We start from the raw sequence: 19,274 nt of genomic DNA, 5'->3' as shown, positions 1-19,274 counted from the left end.
TGCACATGTATGTTTACCTCTGTGTGTGTGTCTGTGTCTGTTTGTGTACATGTCTGAGTGTGTACGTGCTGGGGGGCTCTGCTGAGTCAGTGCTTGTGTTGGGCGGGCAGCACTGCCAGCCAGGCTGTGGCCTCCCCACAGTTGCATAAACACTGGTCCCAGCTCCCCCCCTCAAGCAGGGTGGTCCAGCCTATGTCCCTGCGGCCGGTGGAAAGGGGTGGATGTGGCAAAGGGTTTGCCCTCGTGTCAGCCTGGTCCCCTCCATGCCTCAGGTGCCAGGTCATGTGCCCCATAAGGCTGGAGTCTGGTCTGGGGTCTCTCTATGCCTTACTTCCCCCATCTGGCCCGAGGCCTCATCTCTGAGGTCTCTGTAAGGTGGCAGGAATATTTACCTCTCCAGTCTTGGTCCAGGCTGAACCAGAGGGTCAGTGGGGCAGTCAGGGGGCTAGGGGGCCAAGGGCAGAGTTCAGCCTCAGGACCCCAGGACCAACCATCCCTCCTCTGCTCTGATGTCTGCACGGCTCCCTGCCACAGCCTGCATCTTCTCTCCAGACGCCATCTGCAGGGATCCTGGGGTCACCACTGGGACACGGATTAGGTAGCACTGAGTAGGGGGGGACAAGAAGGCCAGAAATTCAAGTCGAGGCAGAATGAAGTCAGGCAGGGTCTTGAAGAAATCAAGTATTGGAGGAAATTCTTAACCAGGTCACAAGAAGGAAGGAAATCAAACTGTAGGGATGAGGCCCTGGACTCTAGGGCTCAAAGCGCTCAGTGGCACAGGGGCTGACAGACAGACAGCGGATAAATATCTTAAGAGAACATGGGGAGCGGCGGGTAGACTAAACGGGTCCAAGCAGTGGCGTGCACAAAATCAGAGGGGGTGTGAAGATGAGGTGGGAGGGAGGAGGAGGGGCAACAAAAACTGGGCAGTGGTGTGAGGCAGCCCTCACGCTGCATAAGTGGTGCTTGGGGGGGGTGCCAGGCCGGAGTGCTCTGCTGCTGTTTCTGAGGCCTTGGGTGGTAAGGAGGGTTTAGGGGAGGGGGCTAGGGCGAGCCTGCCTGGGTACAGGGCCAGCCACACCCCAGGGAACCCAAGTACCTCAGGGAACAGCAGGAAAACCCTAGACCTTGAACCCAGTGACCCAGCACAGAAGAGCCTCCCTGGGGATCCCCTTCCAACCAGCCCCAGGCCCGCCCTTGCCCAAGTTTGGGGGTTATTTGTTCCTGCCCTCCCAAAGCCACACAATGCTGGTTTGCCCAAACGCTGACAGAGCACAGCTGGAATGTAGAGTGTGTGTGAGTGTGTACACGAGGCTCCCCAAGGTCACCCGCCCAACAGGCCCCTCTAGTGTCAGCAACCAGGGCCCAGGTCCCCTTGGATGGGGAAGGGACTAGAAGGTCAGGGCTGGGAAGGGCACCTGCCTGCCACTCCTCCCCAGCCTGGCTGTGGACACCTGAGGTTCCACCATTTTCTTCCAGTCTCCACTCTCTTCTTCGGCCTGTGGGTCCGGGTACCTTGCATATCTACTGAGGCCTTGGTGAGAATGAGAATGGGTGTGTCAGAGCCTTTCTGGAGGGCTGGGGAATGGAGTGAGGCAGTGGAAGACTCTGGAACTCCAGAGATGGGGTAGATAGTGCTCCCTGGGAAGTCTCAGATCTTTGCCAACTTCCTAATTTTTATACTTTGGTCCAGTTGAACACGAGCACCCCTTTTCCCCACCACTCCTATGCCCTGGGTCTGGAGGTCTGTCTTCCCTCCCATCAGTACTTTGTCCATCTCATGCCCTTCTTCATCTCTTTCCCTCTCTCCCATAGTAGGCTTGCTTGGAAGCCACTTAAAGGTGCTTAGAATGTCATCTCTAGCTCCCAAGCTAACTGGGAGAGACAGTGAGCACCTTGTCCCAAGGGGTGTGCAAGCAGAGGGGAACCAATTCCAGTCAGGAAGGCTGCAGAAGGGATTCTTGCTCTGCTGGAGACGGGAAGCACTTGGGTGTCCTCAGCCTCCAGGGCCCAACGTGTGACAATATCCAAGACAATTTTCATGGGAGAAGAACAAGGCCCATGTTGCGTGTTTTCCATGAAGCTCAATTTATGCATCTTCAAGGCCTGGCTGTTTTTCTTCAGGGACTGCATCCTGCCTTACTTTTTTTTTTTTTTTTTTGGCCTTAAGAATATTATTTTGTTCATAAAACAATGGTGATGATAGCTGGTGGCAGTTGTTTTCCATGTCTTTACTTGGCAAAATAAGACCTTACAAGTCCATTTTTAAGTTTTGAGGCAATCGCACAGTTTGTTGCAGTGAAAATCTCCCCATATCCCTGGATAGAGACCCTTGAATGGGGCAGGTCCTTTCCAGGCTCAAGGCTCGTCTGAATCAGGTGCCGACTGTGCTCCACTGTGATGACTAACAGAGGCCTGGCCCTACCAGCTGGGATGGAGTGGTGAGTGGAGACGTGGCAGGGGCAGCGCAGATGAGCTTGGGGGTGGGGCACATGAGTGAAGATGCCTCAGCTCCCTTCGTTGGAGTGTCTGGGACCCTGAGATTCCAGGTGTCCCCAGATCGCTGGATACCGATACCTGTGTGCACCTCTGGTGGGAAGCCAGTGGCAGTGACCTTTCATTCCTTGCTGCAGCACATGGTGTGGGACGGTGGCTGCTGGGCAGGAAGGCAAACACTGAATGGCTTCTAGCTTTTGTGAAGAGAAACCATGCTCAGAGCTGAGGGATAAGAAGGGAAGCTGGGCACATCCCAGGAGTATCAGGGGGTTCCTCTGCACAGCCTGGGCTGGGGGCCCCCAAGAGGGTAACACACCCAGATCCCACAGCTCTAGGTGGAGACAGCTCGGGCCAGCTAGTAGCAAGCTGCTCCCTCTCTCAGGGGCTCAGGTTCTATGTAGTCCATCCCCCAGAGGGTGCCTTCCTTGTAGTAAGGGGGTCCCTGGGGTTGGTCTGGAGAATAGAGCTGGAGGTGTGGGCAGGTCCTGGGCCCCCAGGCTTGCTGTGGCTCCAGGGCCACATCACAGAGTGATTCCTACCCTCCTGGGCACCTGAGGATCCAGCCGTCAAGCCCCATACTCAGGGTGGACAGGCCTCGCTATAGGGTCAGCAGGGGCAAAATGGTTACACAGTGCCAAGAGTGACCTTGAAATTCATTCCCCAGCATGCCCAGGTTGCCTGCCCCGCCTGGGCTCCTGCCTCAGTTTCCCCTGTGGTCAGAGTCCCTCTCCTAGGTGGAGGCCCTGAACCCTGCAGGCTGCCTTCCTCCCCTAACTCTAGTGGGGCCCATTTAACTCATCAGTACACAGTGATCACACATCTATTGTGCTCCCAGCACTTCCCCAGGTGCCAGGACCTTGTAGTGAACTCACGAAGAAAACGCTTTGGCTGGGTCCTACTCTGGCCCTGGCCCAGCTCCCAGGTCTCCTGTCCTTGTGTCGCGCCTGTGACTTCCGACCTGAGTGAACAGGGAGGGGCCCCTAATTCCGTTCACCTGGAGTGGGTACTGTGCCTGCCAGCCCGACTCTGACCTCAAAGTTGGGCAGGAAGGGGCCTCAGATACCTGTGTAAGACTGATGAGCTGCTGCTTGCTTGAACACCCCCAGAAACAGGGAGCTCACCCCCTGTTGAGGCAGCTTGGCCAGGCAGGCAGCTCTCTGACGTAGGGCCAAAATCTGTCCAGGCGTCTCTAGTCCTCAGAAACTGGGTCCTTAGAACTCTTTCCCCCCCCCACCTGAACCCTCTGTGATCCACTAGGCTGACCCAGCCCTGCTGTTTTCTAGGTTGATCCCTTGTTCCGGGATGGGCCTTGCCCTCTGTAAGGCTGCCGACCCAGTGGGGGTTCAGGGGTGTTTTTGGGTTTTTTTTAATAGAAATCTTTTTTTTTTTTTAAAGCACCCCAGTGTTTCCTTTCTTTCTCCCTCCTTCCCTCCCTTCCTTCCTTCCTTTCTTGCAGGTCTTACTTGCTGCATGCAGGATCTTCGGTGCAGCATGAGGGATCTTTTTTTTTTTTTTTTAGTTGCAGAATGAGGACTTAGTTGCGGCATACATGTGGGATCTAGTTCCCCGACCAGGGACCAAACATGGGCCCCCTGCATTGGGAGCACAGAGTCTTATCCACTGCGCCACCAGGGAAGTCCCGGCACTCAGTTTTTTAGGGTCCTGAGAACTATCCCAGCACCTGCTCCTGGAGCTGGAAGGCAAGAGCTGGCTCTGCAGTGTAGAGGGCCCTGAGGTCACCTGTGTGGAAGGTGGCCGGGAGGGGGTGTTTCCGGGCAAGGAAGGCAGTGTTATGGGAGAGAGAGGTCCCTGCAGGTTGCCCTGGGGCTTCTTCTCTGGGCCTCAGTTTCCCTCTGGTGCGGGCTGGAGGTGTTCTGAGCTCCCACCAGAGGTGGGAACCTCTGGTGTTCTGAGCCCTGGAGAGGCCCCTTCTGGACTCTGAGCTTCGGGCTGCGGGCGGTCGGGGGAGGCGACAGCTGCTTTGAAACGTGGAGAATAATAAAGCAAGGAATGTCTGAGCTCAGGGGAAAAATAACCCCCGCCCGCTGGGCCTCCCACCCTGCACGTAATGAATTAAGTACAGTGAGGCATGTTTCATGTCGGGGTGCTGGCTGGGGGAGGCCAGAAGGCTCCTAATGAGAAACAGGGTCCTGGATGGGGCCACTGGGGGCTGGGGGTTTGAGGTCACCTAACCTGACCCCTGGGGGTGCTCTCACTCCCCAGAAGCTTCCTCTCAATCTCCCTTTGTCTGCATGGGTGAGGGGGTGGTCATCCTGTCCCATCTCCATGCTGACCTCTGATCCCAGGCTGCACCCCAGTGCTGGCCTTGAAAGGTCAGAAAGGGGAGATGGTGTGGCTGATTTGGATGGATCATCTCCTCATTCTCTCCCTTCTTCAAGCATTTACTGAGTACCCACTGGGTAGGTATCTCCTGCCAGCGGGATGGTGGGGTCAACACTGCCCCCTGCTGGACTGATCAAATCCACAGAGCCCATCAGCATCTGACCAGCAAGCCCCCAGGCCCCAGGCCACCTCGTCTCCGGTCTCCACAGCCCGTCCCCTTCCTCTGCCAATCCCTCTGTCCCCTGTGGCCTCACCCGCCTTCCACCCCTATGTTCCTGGCCCCAGCTCAGTACTACCCCTGCCCCCTTCACCGGGGCTTGGACATCAGTGGCTCCGGGTCCAGCTCTACCTTTCCAGTCCACCAGTCTGGGGGATCTGGCTTTATTATGGGTCACCTCCCCCCACCTCCTCTCTCTCCCTCCCCAGTAAACTTAATGTTCCCCCAACAAGGTCCACACTCTCTTACTTCACTCATACTCTTCCTTCTGTCTGGTGGACCCCCATTCATCTACTCCCCAAGACTGCTTTCTAAAAAAACCCACTCCTTTCCAGAGGGGCCCAGGGAACAGTGGATAAGTGAGTAATTAAACTGTCAGCAAAAGGGTAAATTCTCAGCAAGGGAGCTGTAGAGGAGTGGAGTCAGGTAGGTATGTTCCTAAGGCTCCCCGAGGATCCTGGCCTCCCAGCCTCTGCCAGCTTGGGGCAAGTCTCCCATTTTATTTTTAAGAAGTCTGACCAGGGCCCTGGAGCTTGAAATATTCTCCCCCACCATCCCTTCTCTCCCCCACCCACTCTAATTAAAACCATTGTTTTTCAAGCACATGTTAATTAAAAAGCAAACATGTTTTGCTAAGTAATTTGGAAGCTCTGGTTATGCAAACCAGAGTCATTCCAGTTAAAAAAATCCCTCACCCAGCTTGCCCCAGTGTCTTGGGAACTGAGGACCCTTGTGGCTACAGTAGATGCACATCCCTTTAGACTTTACATTCCCTGTGGAGGTCTAGCTAGGGCAGGTGTCCTCTCTGTTTCACAGGTGGGAACACAGAGGGGTTACAGAGGCCTAGAGTTCCTAGCAAGCCCAGCATCACCAACCCCCTGCAAATGTGTGCTCTGGGCCTGGGGAGCAATAGCTGGTGAGGAGGGCAATCGACTCCTGTGCCCCATCCTGCAGGCAGGGTCTTTGTCTCCGAGCCTCTGCCCAGCTGTGGGGTGAGGGGAGGAGGATGCAGGCATGACAATGCTGCGAGCCCAGCCAGGAAGGCTGACAGGTGCTGGGCCACCTCCCTGAGGTCTCCAGCACAGCTGGGGCTACGATTAACCAAAGCTGGGACAGTAGGTCCCTGAGGTGAGGGCCCGAGGTAAGGCCCAGGCTTCTGGGTTGGGGGAGCCCTGGATGCTCAGAGGTACCTGCTGCAGCCCCAGCTCCCCACTCTGTGTCTGGTGCTGCCCACAGTGTCCCCACCCTGACTCCTGGCCCTGGGAGTCTTGTAGTCCTGGGGCCCTTCACATCTTGTGCAGTAGCCTCAGGGCCCATTGCAGGGAGCTGGAGCCCCCAAGATGCAGGGTTCAGTGACCTCTAGTCCTTCCTGCTCCCTTTCCCTGGCAGGGATGGGGGCATTGCACCAAGAGGCCTTTCCAAACCCTGTCACCACCTTGCAACCTGCCTGTTGGCTCTCCCAGCTCAGAGTCCCACCAACAGGAGGGTGTCTCATATGTGTGCCGGTGTGTGCTCCATGTGCGAGTCTGTACCCAGGTGTGTGTCACTGTTCACCAGGGCCTTGGTGTGAAGGGGTCTCTCCCTGCTTCCTGAAGGAGACCAGTGTCAAGGTCCTGCAGGGATGGGGGTGGCTGGTGGTGCGGTAGTGACCAGGAAGAGGATGTTTAATGCGGGAGGGAAGGCGGACACCCCCACCCCCCGCCCGGCACTGTGGAACACGATGGGCCGGCTCGCACCTTCTGCACACACACACACAGGGACACAGGCCGAGGGGCGGGACGCCTGGAGTCCCGGGCCTGTGCCACCCAGCCGGCCCTCTCCCTCCCCTGCACTCAGCCTTCTTGCCTGTAAAATGAGATGTGCTGTGATGTTTGCAACTTATCACACGCAGTGTCTCCCCCACGGGGACACACACACCCTCACAAGCCACGACACACGGTGACACACAGCGACGCACGCTGTCAGCCGGCTCCCAGGGCCCGCCCTCCCTGGGCGACGCGCCAGTGACACACACACTGTCGCCGCTTCGACTCACACCCACGTCCCGGGAGGAGCTGTGCTCCCGCCGCGCTCCCCTGGGGCCGCGGCGCGGCGCTTCTGTGTTCTGCTCCCTCCGCCGCGCCTAGAAACCGCAGTGGGCCGGCCGGGATGAGCTCACGCCGCCTCCGGCCGCCCAGGTCTAACGCGCTCCAGATGCCCCGCGGCCCGAGCCGGCAGCGCGGAGGACGGCCCTCTGGCACCCCCTGCAGGGCTCAGCTGCTCCCGGCGGTGCAAGCACCCGCGGGACGGGGTGGGGCTGCCTCCGGAAGGGGCGGAGCTTAGCTCACCCGCCCGCTTTTCCTCCGGTTCTCCCCGCCGCCTGAGTTCGGAGCTGGGGGCGTGCTGCTGCGAAGGCTGTCCTGCCTGTCCCGCGCGGTTTCCAGGTCCCAGCCCACGACCCCTGTGGGCGGCTCAGCGGCCACGTGCTGGGTGGCGGTCCCCTCACCGGCTGCCCTCGCCAAAACATGGGATTCCACCCCACTCCACCCCCAGTTACTCGGGCCAGCCCGGACCCTCCACCAGGTACTGCTACTCAGGCCCCCGCGCGGCCCTGACTAGGCCCTGCCCACTCTTGCTCCTCTTGGAACAAACAGCCTAGTTTCTACTGGGAAAGCAGCAGGGGCCTGACCACCGCCTGTTTTTAATAAGCAGCTGGTATTTCCCCGAAATCGCGGCCCGGTGGCTGACCTCACGGGGATGACGGCTGGCTGTGGGCCAGGGGGCGGGAGCCGCCTCAGGGTGAGCCCCTGATGCCTGGCCTTGCAGAGAAGTCGGGCAGAGAGGAGGAGCTCTGGTTTCCAGTCCCAGCTCAGCTGCTGGCTCATCCAAAAATCTGTCCCTCTGTCTGTCTGCAATGTTGTGCATCCCAGGCCAGTGCTTCCAGCGCCCCTCCTCCTCAGCCATGCCTAGGGTCCCGCTTTCCTCCTGCCTCGTTGTATGGTCCTGGTAAACTGCTTAACCTCTCACCTCTCACTTCCTCCACTGTAGGATGAGGTCATTGTGGGATTTGAGAGGGGACCAGCAAGGGAGAGCAGATGGACCCCAGGAACAAGTAATTTCCAGAGGGCTGGAGGAGGGATCTCTCGGGAGCTAAGGGGCCAGGGATCAGGCCTTGGTCTTCCTGGGGCAGAGTTGGGGAGCTAGAGGAAGGGCCTCCGGGGAGATAGCCAGGGCAGCACAGATGTCCTGGCAGAATGACAGCGTTCAATGAAGGGTCAGCATAGGTGGCTTGGGACACCTGGAGTCAGGGAAGGGTGTCAGGAAAGGCTTTCCAGAGGAGGAGGCGCTGAGTGAGGTGCAGTTAGTCAGGCTAAGACCCAGGGGGCGGGCAGAATACTTAGGCAGTGAAGGGGTGGGGTGGGGGACAGAATGGAGAGTGGAACCAGACAGTTGGGTCCAAGGCATCTCTGGTAGTGAGTGGAGACTCTGCTGGAGGCACTGTAGGCGGTGACGGCCCTTGGGAACTGGTCCTGAAGCCTCATCTGTAACTGAGGGACAAAGACAGAAAGCCAGAGGAGGACACAGGGTCCAGTGGAGGGACAGAGGCCAGGAGCCACAGGGGGAGCAGGGAGACAGGGAGAGGAGTTGTAGCAGGCAGATAGGTGTGCGTTGGACATATCTGGTGGCTGGAAGATTTGTTTGCTCTGGAGCTTGCACTTTCCAGATGCTTGGGGCCCCTCCTCAAAGGAACAGCAGTAACAGTGAGTAATACTTTTTGAGCAAAGCGTGTGCCAGGCAATGCTCTGAGCACTTACAGGTATTAACTCATTCTCTTTTCACTAGAATTTTATTCATTTGTTCATTTATTCAGCAGATGTTTGTTGAGTGCCTACTGTGTGCCAGACATGTTCCAGGTGCTGGGAATCCAGCAGTGACAAGACATACAAAAACCCTGTCCAAAGAAAGTTTACACGTGGAAGGGGAAGACAGCTCATGTATATGTGAGTAAAATGTATAGTATTTCCGATTGTGAGAAGCGCTACAGAGAAAATTAGAGGATGAGGGGGATCAAGAGGGCAGAGTAGGGGGGCACACTTTTTGAGAGGGTGTCCTGGGAGAGCCTCAGTGGGGAGGTGACATCTGAGTACAGACCAAATCTGGCTCACCACCTCTTAGCTGAGAATAGTTTTTACAGAAGAGCATTTGCAATCATTTCCAAGATAGGGAACACTAATTTTGATGTTATCGCCCTAAAAGAATTCCATTCTTCTTAGTAGACCTGTATTACCCCAGACCAAAACCAAAACCAAAAAAACAACAAAAAAAACCCCCAAAACCAGTACTCAGTTCTTCTAATTATATTTTAAATTTCATCAATAAACATTGATGGAAATTCATTTTCTCTCTTGTTATATAAGTACCTGTATAATCTCGATTTTGTCTCTTGGTCCACAAAGCCTAAGATATTTACTATTTGGCCCTTTACAGAAAAAGTTTACTGATCCTGGTATAGACCCACCAGGTGAGGAAATGAGCTGTGTGGCCATCTGGGGGCAGAGGTAACAGCCAGTTCAAAGGCCGGGAGGCAGGAGCTAGTGAGGCACATCGAGGAGGCCAGCAGGGTTGGAGCCCTGTGAGTGAGGAGGAGAGTGATAAGAAAGGGTCAGAGGAACCCAGGCAGATGGTGCAAGGTCTTGTGCCAATTCCTAGGTATTTTTTTAAGAAGTGTGTGTGGTTATCTTTAATGGAATATCCTTTTTTTTCTATTACGTTTTCTAATTTATTATTGCTTCAGGGTAGAAAGTTATTGATTTTGTATATTGATCTTTTCCCCAGCCCTCTTAGTTTATTCTCTTATAGTTTTATTAATTTTTCAGTTGGTTTGTTTGGCTTTGTTTTAGAAAGCAATTATATCTTCCACAAATGACGCATTTTGGTCTTCCTGCCTATATATAGCTCAGTTTCTTCCTTTCTTTACCTTCCTCCACTCCCCTTCTGCTTGTCTCCCTACTCTCTCCCCTTACTTCCTTCCTCTCTCCTCTCCATAATGCAGAGGGTTTCAATCTCTTCACATCCTTACCAACACTTGTTATTTTCTGTGTTGTTGATTTTGGATTGTTTATTTTTAGCCATCATAATGGGTGTGAAGTAGTATCATATTGTGGTTTTGATTTGTATTTTCCTAATGTTAGTGATGTTGGTTATCTTTTCATGTGCTTACTGGACATTTCTGTATCTTCTTTGGAGAAATGTCTATTCAATTTCTATGTCCATTTTTAAATTGGGTTTTTGTTGTTGAGTGTAGGAGTTCTTTATATGCTCTGGATATCAATCCCATATCAGATATATGAATTGCAAATATTTTCTCCCATTCTGTGGATTATCTTTCACTCTACTGATAGTGTTTTTTGCAGCACAAAAGCTATTAATTTTTTAATTACTAATTAATTAGTTAATTTATTTTTGGCTGCGTTGGGTCTTCGTTGTTGCGCGCGGGCTTTCTCTAGTTGTGGTGAGCGGGGGCTACTCTTCATTGCAGCGCACGGGCTTCTCATTGTGGTGGCTTCTCTTGTTGCGGAGCACGGGCTCTAGGTGCGCGGGCTTCAGTAATTGTGGCACACGGGCTCAGTAGTTGTGGCTCATGGGCTTTAGAGCACGGGCTCCGTAGTTGTGGCGCACAGGCTTAGTTGCTCCGCGGCATGTGGGATCTTCCTGGACCAGGGCTCCAACCCGTGTGCCCTGCATTGGCAGGTGGATTCTCAACCACTGTGCCACCAGGGAAGTCCCGGGATTGTTCTCTTAATTTCCCTTTTTATCCCAATTTTATTTTTATTTATTTTTAAAAATCAATTTTAGTGAGGTATAATTTAAATGAAATAAATTGCACATATTTGACTAGTTTTGAGAGATACATATTTTTGTAAAGCCACAACAATAATCAAGATACAGAACAATTCCATCCCCTGTAAAAGTGCCCTTGTGTGCCTTCACAGTTCATTCTTCCTTCTGCCCCTGGCCCAAGACAACCACTGCTCTACCTTCTGTCACTATAGATTGATCTACATTTTCTGGAATTTTATATGAATTTTTATATAAATGGAATAATTCTGTATGGGTCTGACTTCCTTCACTCAACATAATGATTTTGAGATTTACCCATACATTTGTATGTATCAGGAGTTAGTTAATTAATTAATTAGTTAACTTTTGATGTGTATGGATGTCATATTTTGTTTATCCAGTTACCTGTCAGTGGTCATTGTTTTTTTTTTTTTCCCCCGGTATTTGGCTTTTGTTCAGTTTTTACTGGGCCATTTGTCTTCTTACAGAGCTGTAAGTGTTCTTTATATGTTCTAGATACAAATATTTTGTCATAGATGTATCGCAAATATTTTCTTTCAATCTTTACCTTGAATTTTCATTCTTTTAACAGTAGTTTTCAAAGAGCAAAATTTTAAAATTTTGATAAAGTCCAATTTATCAATTTTTTCTTCTATCACTTGTTTTTATGTCTTATTTAAGATATATTTGCCTACTTCAAGGTTACACAAATTTTCCCTTATAGTTTTTTCTAGGAGTTTTATAGTTTGTGGTTTTACATTTAAGTCTGTCATTGATTTCTGGTTAATTTTCGGCTTAATTTCCTTTTTGATTGTTCACTGTTAGTGCATAGAAATGCAACAAATATTTGCATGTTAATTTTGTATCCTGCAACTTTTCTGAATTCATTTATTATCTCTAACAGGGTTTTTTTTGTGGAATCTTTGGGGTTTTCTATATATATAAGATCATTTTGCCTAATTGGCTGGCTAGAACTTTCAGTACAGTGCTGAGTAGAAGTGGTGAAAGTGAGCATCCTTGTCTAGTTCCTGATCTTAGGGAAAAGCTTTTAGTCTTTTGCCATTAAGTATGATATTCATTGTGGGTTTTTCATATATGGCCTTCATCATATTGAGGAAGTTTCTTTTTGTTCCTAGTTTATTGATTTTTTTTTTTTTGATCATGAAAGGGTGTTAAATTTTGCCAAATGCTTATTGCCTCAATTGAGATGACATGTATGTGTACGTATGTGTGTGTGTTTCTTTTTCTTCTCTGAACATGTGTAAAATAACTATTTTGAAGTCTTTGTCTACTATGTCCAACACATGGGGCCCCTCGAAGACCCCATAAGTTAAGTTTCTCATATCTGCTTCTTTTCCTATGTATTGGTTAAACTTTCCTGTATCTTTTGCTGACAAAAAATTAATCAGTAGTCAATCTAAGAAAGAAGTAGAAAATTTTATTTGAGCCAGCCTGAGGATTATAACCTGGGAGACAGTTTTTCAGAAAGTTCTGAGGGGGCTTCCCTGGTGGCACAGTGGTTAAGAATCTGCCTGCCAATGCAGAGGACATGGGTTCGAGCCCTGGTCGGGGAAGATCCCACATGCCACGGAGCAACTAAGCCCATGCGCCACAACTACTGAGCCTGTGCTCTAGAGCCCGGGAGCCACAACTACTGAAGCCTGCGTGTCTAGAGCCTGTGCTCCGCAACAAGAGAAGCTACCGCAATGAGAAGCCCGCACACCGCAAAGAAGAGTAGCCCCCGCTCGAAGAAGAGTAGCCCCCACTCACCGCAACTAGAGAAAGCCCGCGTGCAGCAACAAAGACCCAACACAGCCAAAAATAAATAAATAAAATACATAAATTAAAAAAAAAAAAAAAGTTCTGAGGACTGTTCTGCCTGTTAGAGATCAAAGCACAGTTATATAAGATTTTGAGACAAAGTTTTATGCATCAAAGTCCCATATTGACAGTTTACATAGTTCACCAAGGTGAGTAGTGGGTTATTGTGAGCCCTTACAGGATTGAGAAAGGAATGTTATCTCCTAAGGAGTTACCTTCTGGTGCCAGGAGGAAATTGGTTTTCTTTTGGCGAGTAGGCATTCCTGTGTCTTCTGAGGGGAGCTAGTTAGTGTATAATGCAGATGCACAATGCACACTAAAGGGGAGGGGCTAGTGGCTCAAACAGGCAGAGAGAGAATTTTATGTTTAAAATTTTTCTGGTCCTGCCTTAAAAATAATTTTTTTTCATCACTTTGCATGTCTTGTAATTTTTTCATTGAAAAGCACACGTCATAGGTAATATAGTATAGCAAATCGGGATACTGATTCCCGCCCACCCAGGATTTGTGGTGATCATTTGTCTATTTGTTTAGTACTTGTGTGAGATAATTTTGTGAAGTCTATTTCCCCCTCAATTTGCAGCCTCTGATATCCCTGCTTAGGTTTTTTCCTTATTTTTATATTTTAGCCTGGCTTCCTAGGGTTAACTCCTGGATCACTGTAAGCTAGCTACTCAATTGATCAGTGGTTGTGTGTAAGCCCCTTTGGTCAGTTTTATTTTCACTATTTATCTTTGGTAATGTGTGCATGTCTTGGAGACGGCTTTCACCGTTTAGGGAATTTACTCCCCCCTCCGCCACCACATGTTCATCCAATGACTAGAAACTTGGAAATTCCCTATCCATTCATTCTTGAAAAGACACAGGCTTGGGTATGTGCACCGTCTCTCAGCCTACTAAGGATGAGTGTGATTTTATTTTTAAGCTGGGCTTATTAGGAGTTGCCCCTGGGTCAGAGAAGCTCATTGTGCAGCTAGTATTTGGTCAGAGGTTGTGCTTAAATCCACTGCACTAGCAAGGTTTCTGCACTTTGCTGATCTGTGTTTGGTTGGGAAATACATTTAAATTTGCTCTACTTCCTGCTCTTATTGTTCCTGAGTTGGTGTAGCCTAGTGCATGCACAGTGGTTTAGACCCCTGGGGATGAGTGTGATCCCAGGAGAACTCTTCTTGGCTGCTTCTTTCACTGGTTTTCTCTGTTAAACTGGTTAGTCTGCTGTTTCACTTTTTGTTGCTAGTATCATGGAGCTACTGACCCTCTCTTAACTGCTTACCAGGAAGATCTCTGTTGTTCTTAACAACTCCATTAGACATGAATTTCTCCACCCTCTGTTCCAAATAAATTCAGCTATTTCAAGCAGAGTTGCAGAGCATTTCTTTCAGCCTGCCTATCCTCCTGGGCAGAATGTTTGTGCTATTGTACCAGAGCTAGGGATGGGGATGGCAGCCTTTTTCTCCTGGAGTGAAACTCCTGTTCTATTAGTGGGCAATGGGGAGAGAGTTGGTATCTCACTTGCCCTTCCCATGGAACCTCTGCTCTATGAGTGAGCTGGGATGGGACAATTGAAAACCCAGGATTCTTAGCCTGCTGTGCCTGGGGTAGAGCTTCTGCTCTATGAGTAGGGGCTAAGTGAGGGAAGGAAGCTCTAGTCCTCTTGGTCATGCCTTCTAGAACAGAGCTTCTGCAAAATGGTCTTGGGAGAATGAAAGACACCAGCTATCTGCTTCTCCTGGGGTGAAACCATAGCTGGGGGAGAGGGAGACCCCATTGTCTTGGCCACTTGCCCAGAACAGAGTTCCATAATATGAAGCTAAGGAGTAGGGATGGGAGCTGGTCGTGGCTCAAATACCACAGACTCTCGCCAAGAACTCCTGGTTCTTACCAAGAATTTTTAGATTTTCTTGCATAAATATTTCTCAATTTTCTGTATGCCCTTAGGACAATTTCCATAGAACTTAAATAGTTATTTTTTTTTTTTATTCTTTTATTTTATTTATTTATTTTTGGCTGTGTTGGGTCTTCGTTTCTGTGTGAGGGCTTTCTCCAGTTGCGGCAAGTGGGGGCCACTCTTCATCGCGGTGCGCGGGCCTCTCACTATTGCGGCCTCTCTTGTTGCGGAGCACAGGCTCCAGACACGCAGGCTCAGTAGTTGTGGCTCACGGGCCTAGTTGCTCCGCGGCATGTGGGATCTTCCCAGACCAGGGCTCGAACCCGTGTCCCCTGCATTGGCAGGTGGATTCTTAACCATTGCGCCACCAGGGAAGCCCTAAATAGTTATTTTTAAAAAAATAATTTTCACCAGCTAAATAGCTTTCTCTCTGGAGAGAGAATCAACCAAGTTCCTCATGCAGCCATTCTGGAAGTCCAAAATAAAAGTTTTAAAATCTGTCCAAACATTTGGCAATTTTCAAGATATTTTTCTATTATTGGTTTCTAGTTTAATACTGTTATAATTTGAAGACATATTCTGTACAATTTTAATTCTTTCAAATTTGCTACTATTTGTTTAATGGCCCCATAATATGCTCTATTTTGGTGTATGTTCCATGTACACTCAAAAAAAGGTATATTCTGTTGTTGCTAGGATATAGTATTCTATAAATGTCAGTTAGGTCTAATTCATTGATAGTGTTTTACAGATCTTATGTATACTTAGTAGCTCTCTGTATACTTGTTCTATCAATTATGAAAGACATGTTAAAGTTCCAAATTCTAATTGTGGTTAGAATGTCTTTTTCCCCTTGCTCTGTAAATTTTGAGGATCTGTTGTTAGCTCCATTTAGGATCCTAACATATTTACGATTTTGTTTATCATTATGCAATTAATGTCTTTATTTATCCCTGACAATATTCTTTGTTCTGGTGTTGACTTTGCCTGATAGTAATCTAGCCATTTCTTCTTTTGATTAGTGTTTGCATCATATATCATATTCTATACTTTCCCCCATAACCTGTCTATATTTAATGTGGGTAAATAGTTGTTGTGCTTTTTTAAAAAAATCCTGTCTGACAGTCTGTCTTAATTCATGTAATACAACATGAACGTGAATTAATAGAATCGCTAATTCATCTAATAGATTCATTTACCTTTGGTGTAAGTATTGTTATTGTTGGATTAAAATCTACCATCTTGCTAGTTGTTTTCTATTTGTCCCATCTCTTGTTTCTCTTTTCCTCTCTGCTTTTCTTTAAATTAATGGAGTATTTTTTATGATTCTATTTTATCCCCACTATTGTCTTACTTATTATAGTTATTTAACTTTTCTCTAATTTCCCTTGAGTTTACAGTGAATATCTTTAGTTAATTGTCCTCTTTCTTCAAATAACAGGATTAGTATTTTAGGTAGTGCAAGGGCCTTATAACAGTATCTCCCATCCTTTATTAGTTTTCTGTTGCTGTCTATACTATGGTAAAATCACTTTGATGATAAGTAATGTTTTTTGAATCACAAGTTATATCAAGCTACTTTAAAAAAGTCCCTGTGCTGTCCAAAGTTAAAACAAGGAGCAAGACATGCATTTCCACACACATTTGCAGTAGATATATTTTCTGAGCTTTCTGCTACAGTTCGAGAAGCAGTTTTTGGACCTTAATGCAAGTGCAAAGGAGATTTACATATTTCAAAAATCCACTTAACATTGCAGTTGAGGAGCTTCCACCTAAACTTCAATGAAGTGATTAATTTGCAATGTAATGACAGAATAAAAGGCACATATCAAGAGAAAAACCCAAAAGAACTCAATAAATGCCTTCCAAGTGAAGATTTTTTTTTTGCTCAAAGCCATATGTTCATAGATTAATAGCAGCATTTGATGAAGGCACCTATCTGCATGAAAAGACACTCTTAAAGATGAAAAGCATAGGGACTTCCCTGGTGGTCCAGTGGTAAAGAACCTGGCTTCCAATGCAGGGGACGCGGGTTCGATCCCTGGTCTGGGAACTAAGATCCCACATGCCGCGGGGCAACTAAGCCTGCGTGCCACAACTACTGAGCTCGTGTGCCTCAACTAGAGCCTGCGTGCAGCAAACTACAGAGCCCACGTGCCCTGGAGCCTGCGCGCCACAACTAGAGAGAGAAAAAACCCGCACGCCACAACCAGAGAGGTCTGCCCGCCGCAACTAGAGAGAAGCCTGAGCAGAACGCGTGGGGTAATGAAAAGATCCTGCATGCCTCAACAAAGATCCCGTGTGCTACAACTAAGACCTGACGCAGCCAAAAAAAAAAAAAAAAGACGAAAAGCATAAAATATAGGGTTGGCCAAAAAGTTCTGGCCAACCCAATATCATTACAGTTCACCATTAACAGAACATTTACAATTGATTTTGATGATAGAGAATGCTAACTTTGAACCCCAATTAAGTAAAATGTTATTCCTCCCCTCTCCAAAATTTCAGTCTTCTCATTAGTAGATTTATATTATAAAATATTGTATCCAATTTGTATTATTACTGTTTTTGAGGAAATGGTTCCTTCTTATAAGAAAATCTACATAATATCCTTAATTTTATCTTATGGTTGGCAAATTCTAAAATATTTGCTATCTGGCCCTTTATAGAAAATGTTTATGGACCTCTGAACTAAAGCCTTCAAATATATTCATCATAGCATTTAAAATTCCCTGTGTGATAGTTCCAAAATCCATGTTATATCTTACTCTAGTTCTGTTGATTGGTTTGTCTCTTGAAAGAGTGTTATTTATTTATTTTTTGTTTGTTTTATTGTGTGTCTTGTCATTTTTGGTTGAAAGTTAGCCATCTTGTGTAGAATAGTAGAGACTTAAGCAATACTATTTATGTCCAGAAATGGGCATGTCTTTTCTTTAGTGGGGAGTGTTGAGATAATTGTGTCCTGATTTTCTCTGATTTTTGTTGTTGCTATGGTTACCCTCAATGTGCAGCAGGCTTCAAACTCTTCTAGTGTTACTTTTTGCTTAGAGTGGTAGCTGATTTGTTGGAGAGTTTTTCTCAGTGTCTTCTCCACTCTCACCTGTCTGTCCTCTCTTTGTGCCTGTGTCTCACAGAAGATGTCTCTCCATGCTTTTACTCTCTCTTCTAGCAATAGACTGCTGTTACTTGTTCCTGGACACTTGCTAGTGGAGGGAGGAGGTGGGGCATTCTTTGTTGTCCTGATTCAGCCTCCCTCTTAGGCAGGTGCTATATTCTTGGCTCTCAGAGAAGAGGCCTTCTCAGTGACCTTGACCCTCTCGCAGTATAGGAGATCTCTATAAGTCTGGTCCAGGAGAGTTTCCTGCTCCTCCCCCAGGGATAGAGGTTATTTTATGTTCTCTTCACCCAGCTACAGTAAGCTTTAAACTGTGTCCTGAAAATTACAGTTTTATGCCCTTCCGCTAGTTGCATAAGGCAGCATCTCCTCCTCTTCCTCCTTCTTTTCCTCCTTCTCTTTCTTCTTTGGCAGCACAGGGGGAGAGGAAACAGAATAGGAGGACCCAGGCTAGACTTCATACCTTTCCCGTAGTGATTGCTGCTTACCTCTCCAAAGACTGAACTGTAATTAAGGCTTACAACTTTAACTTCTCAGTTTAAAAACTTCCATGACTTCCCTAAAATATTTTCATATGCCTTATAACTGCAGGGTTGATGTAGTTGATAATAAGATGTAGTATCTGATCTTTTGGCTTGCTGAATTTCAACATAAATTGAATTAAGAGCTTCATCAGAACTCTTACAAAAAAGTTAAGGCATTGATTGGGAGTGAGACCCTGAAAATTTACATGGGAATACATTTGGATAGACTTAGGACACCCTTACCCCCAGCCACGTTGAACCACTCTTGCTAACAGAAACAGCGCCTCCTCCCATTTGATAAGGCCGGTCCGCTCCACCTTAGAGACACTGTAATGACTTCATGTGAGTAAATTACATTATAAGGGCATACCAATTCTCTGCCTGAACCACCCCAGTCTTCACTGCCTCTAGACCTAATAACTAGAGTAAGATCCCAGCATGCTCTAGGACAGGTGCAAAGTATAACCCAGGGGTAGGAGGCTTCCTTACAAAAAAAACTGCAAGATTTTGCTGATCTACATTGGAAGGAACAAGGGGTATATATATATAGGACGGGATTCAAAGGATTCTTGATTGGGAAGGCTTGGTCCCAAATTTATCAACAGTACACTTGCTAGAAATTTGGAATTCAGTTTGCTGGTTCAGGCAGGTGGGAATGATTCTACATGTTTACTGTGTTGTTTTAAACCTGAACGCAGTAGTGGACCACGCTAAAGGAAATTGAAATGTCAGAAATTCCTTGGCCTAATGTGGAGAAACGAATGCAAAGAGAGAGGGCTTTAGAGAATAACCCCTTCATCAAGACACTGAAAAATAAATTGTGAGGGGAACACCCATATCCTCGAAAAACACTGTAACTGGCTGTCCTCTTTTGGCTGGGGAAAAGTACTGCAACTCAAAAGTTGTTATTGTTGTTTTTCCCCTGACTTCAACAGGGATGATGAAACCCAGAGAGGCAGAGGCCTGGTAGAAGCACTTAAGCAACAAAGACAAATAGACATCAGGGACATAGAGCTAATAAGAATGGATTGACCTGCGGGTATCTTTGGTG

At 48.0% G+C, this 19,274-nt stretch overlaps 1 long non-coding RNA gene across 2 annotated transcripts in view; it reads left to right on the top strand.

The window, feature by feature from the left end:
• The first annotated feature begins 7,469 nt into the window (after positions 1-7,469).
• The window catches only part of LOC133094671 (uncharacterized), a 28,959-nt gene continuing 17,154 nt past the window's right edge, over positions 7,470-19,274 (top strand). For both annotated transcript variants that reach the window (XR_009701487.1, XR_009701486.1), the window contains exons 1-2: positions 7,470-7,618; positions 8,907-9,036. This is a non-coding gene — a long non-coding RNA (uncharacterized LOC133094671). The remainder of the gene's footprint in view (positions 7,619-8,906; positions 9,037-19,274) is intronic.

This window comes from Eubalaena glacialis, chromosome 7 (genome assembly GCF_028564815.1).
Source record: "Eubalaena glacialis isolate mEubGla1 chromosome 7, mEubGla1.1.hap2.+ XY, whole genome shotgun sequence".
Taxonomy (NCBI): Eukaryota; Metazoa; Chordata; class Mammalia; order Artiodactyla; family Balaenidae; genus Eubalaena; species Eubalaena glacialis.
Note: the sequence above shows the minus strand (reverse complement) of the source record. Positions and strands in the feature narration are given on the sequence as shown.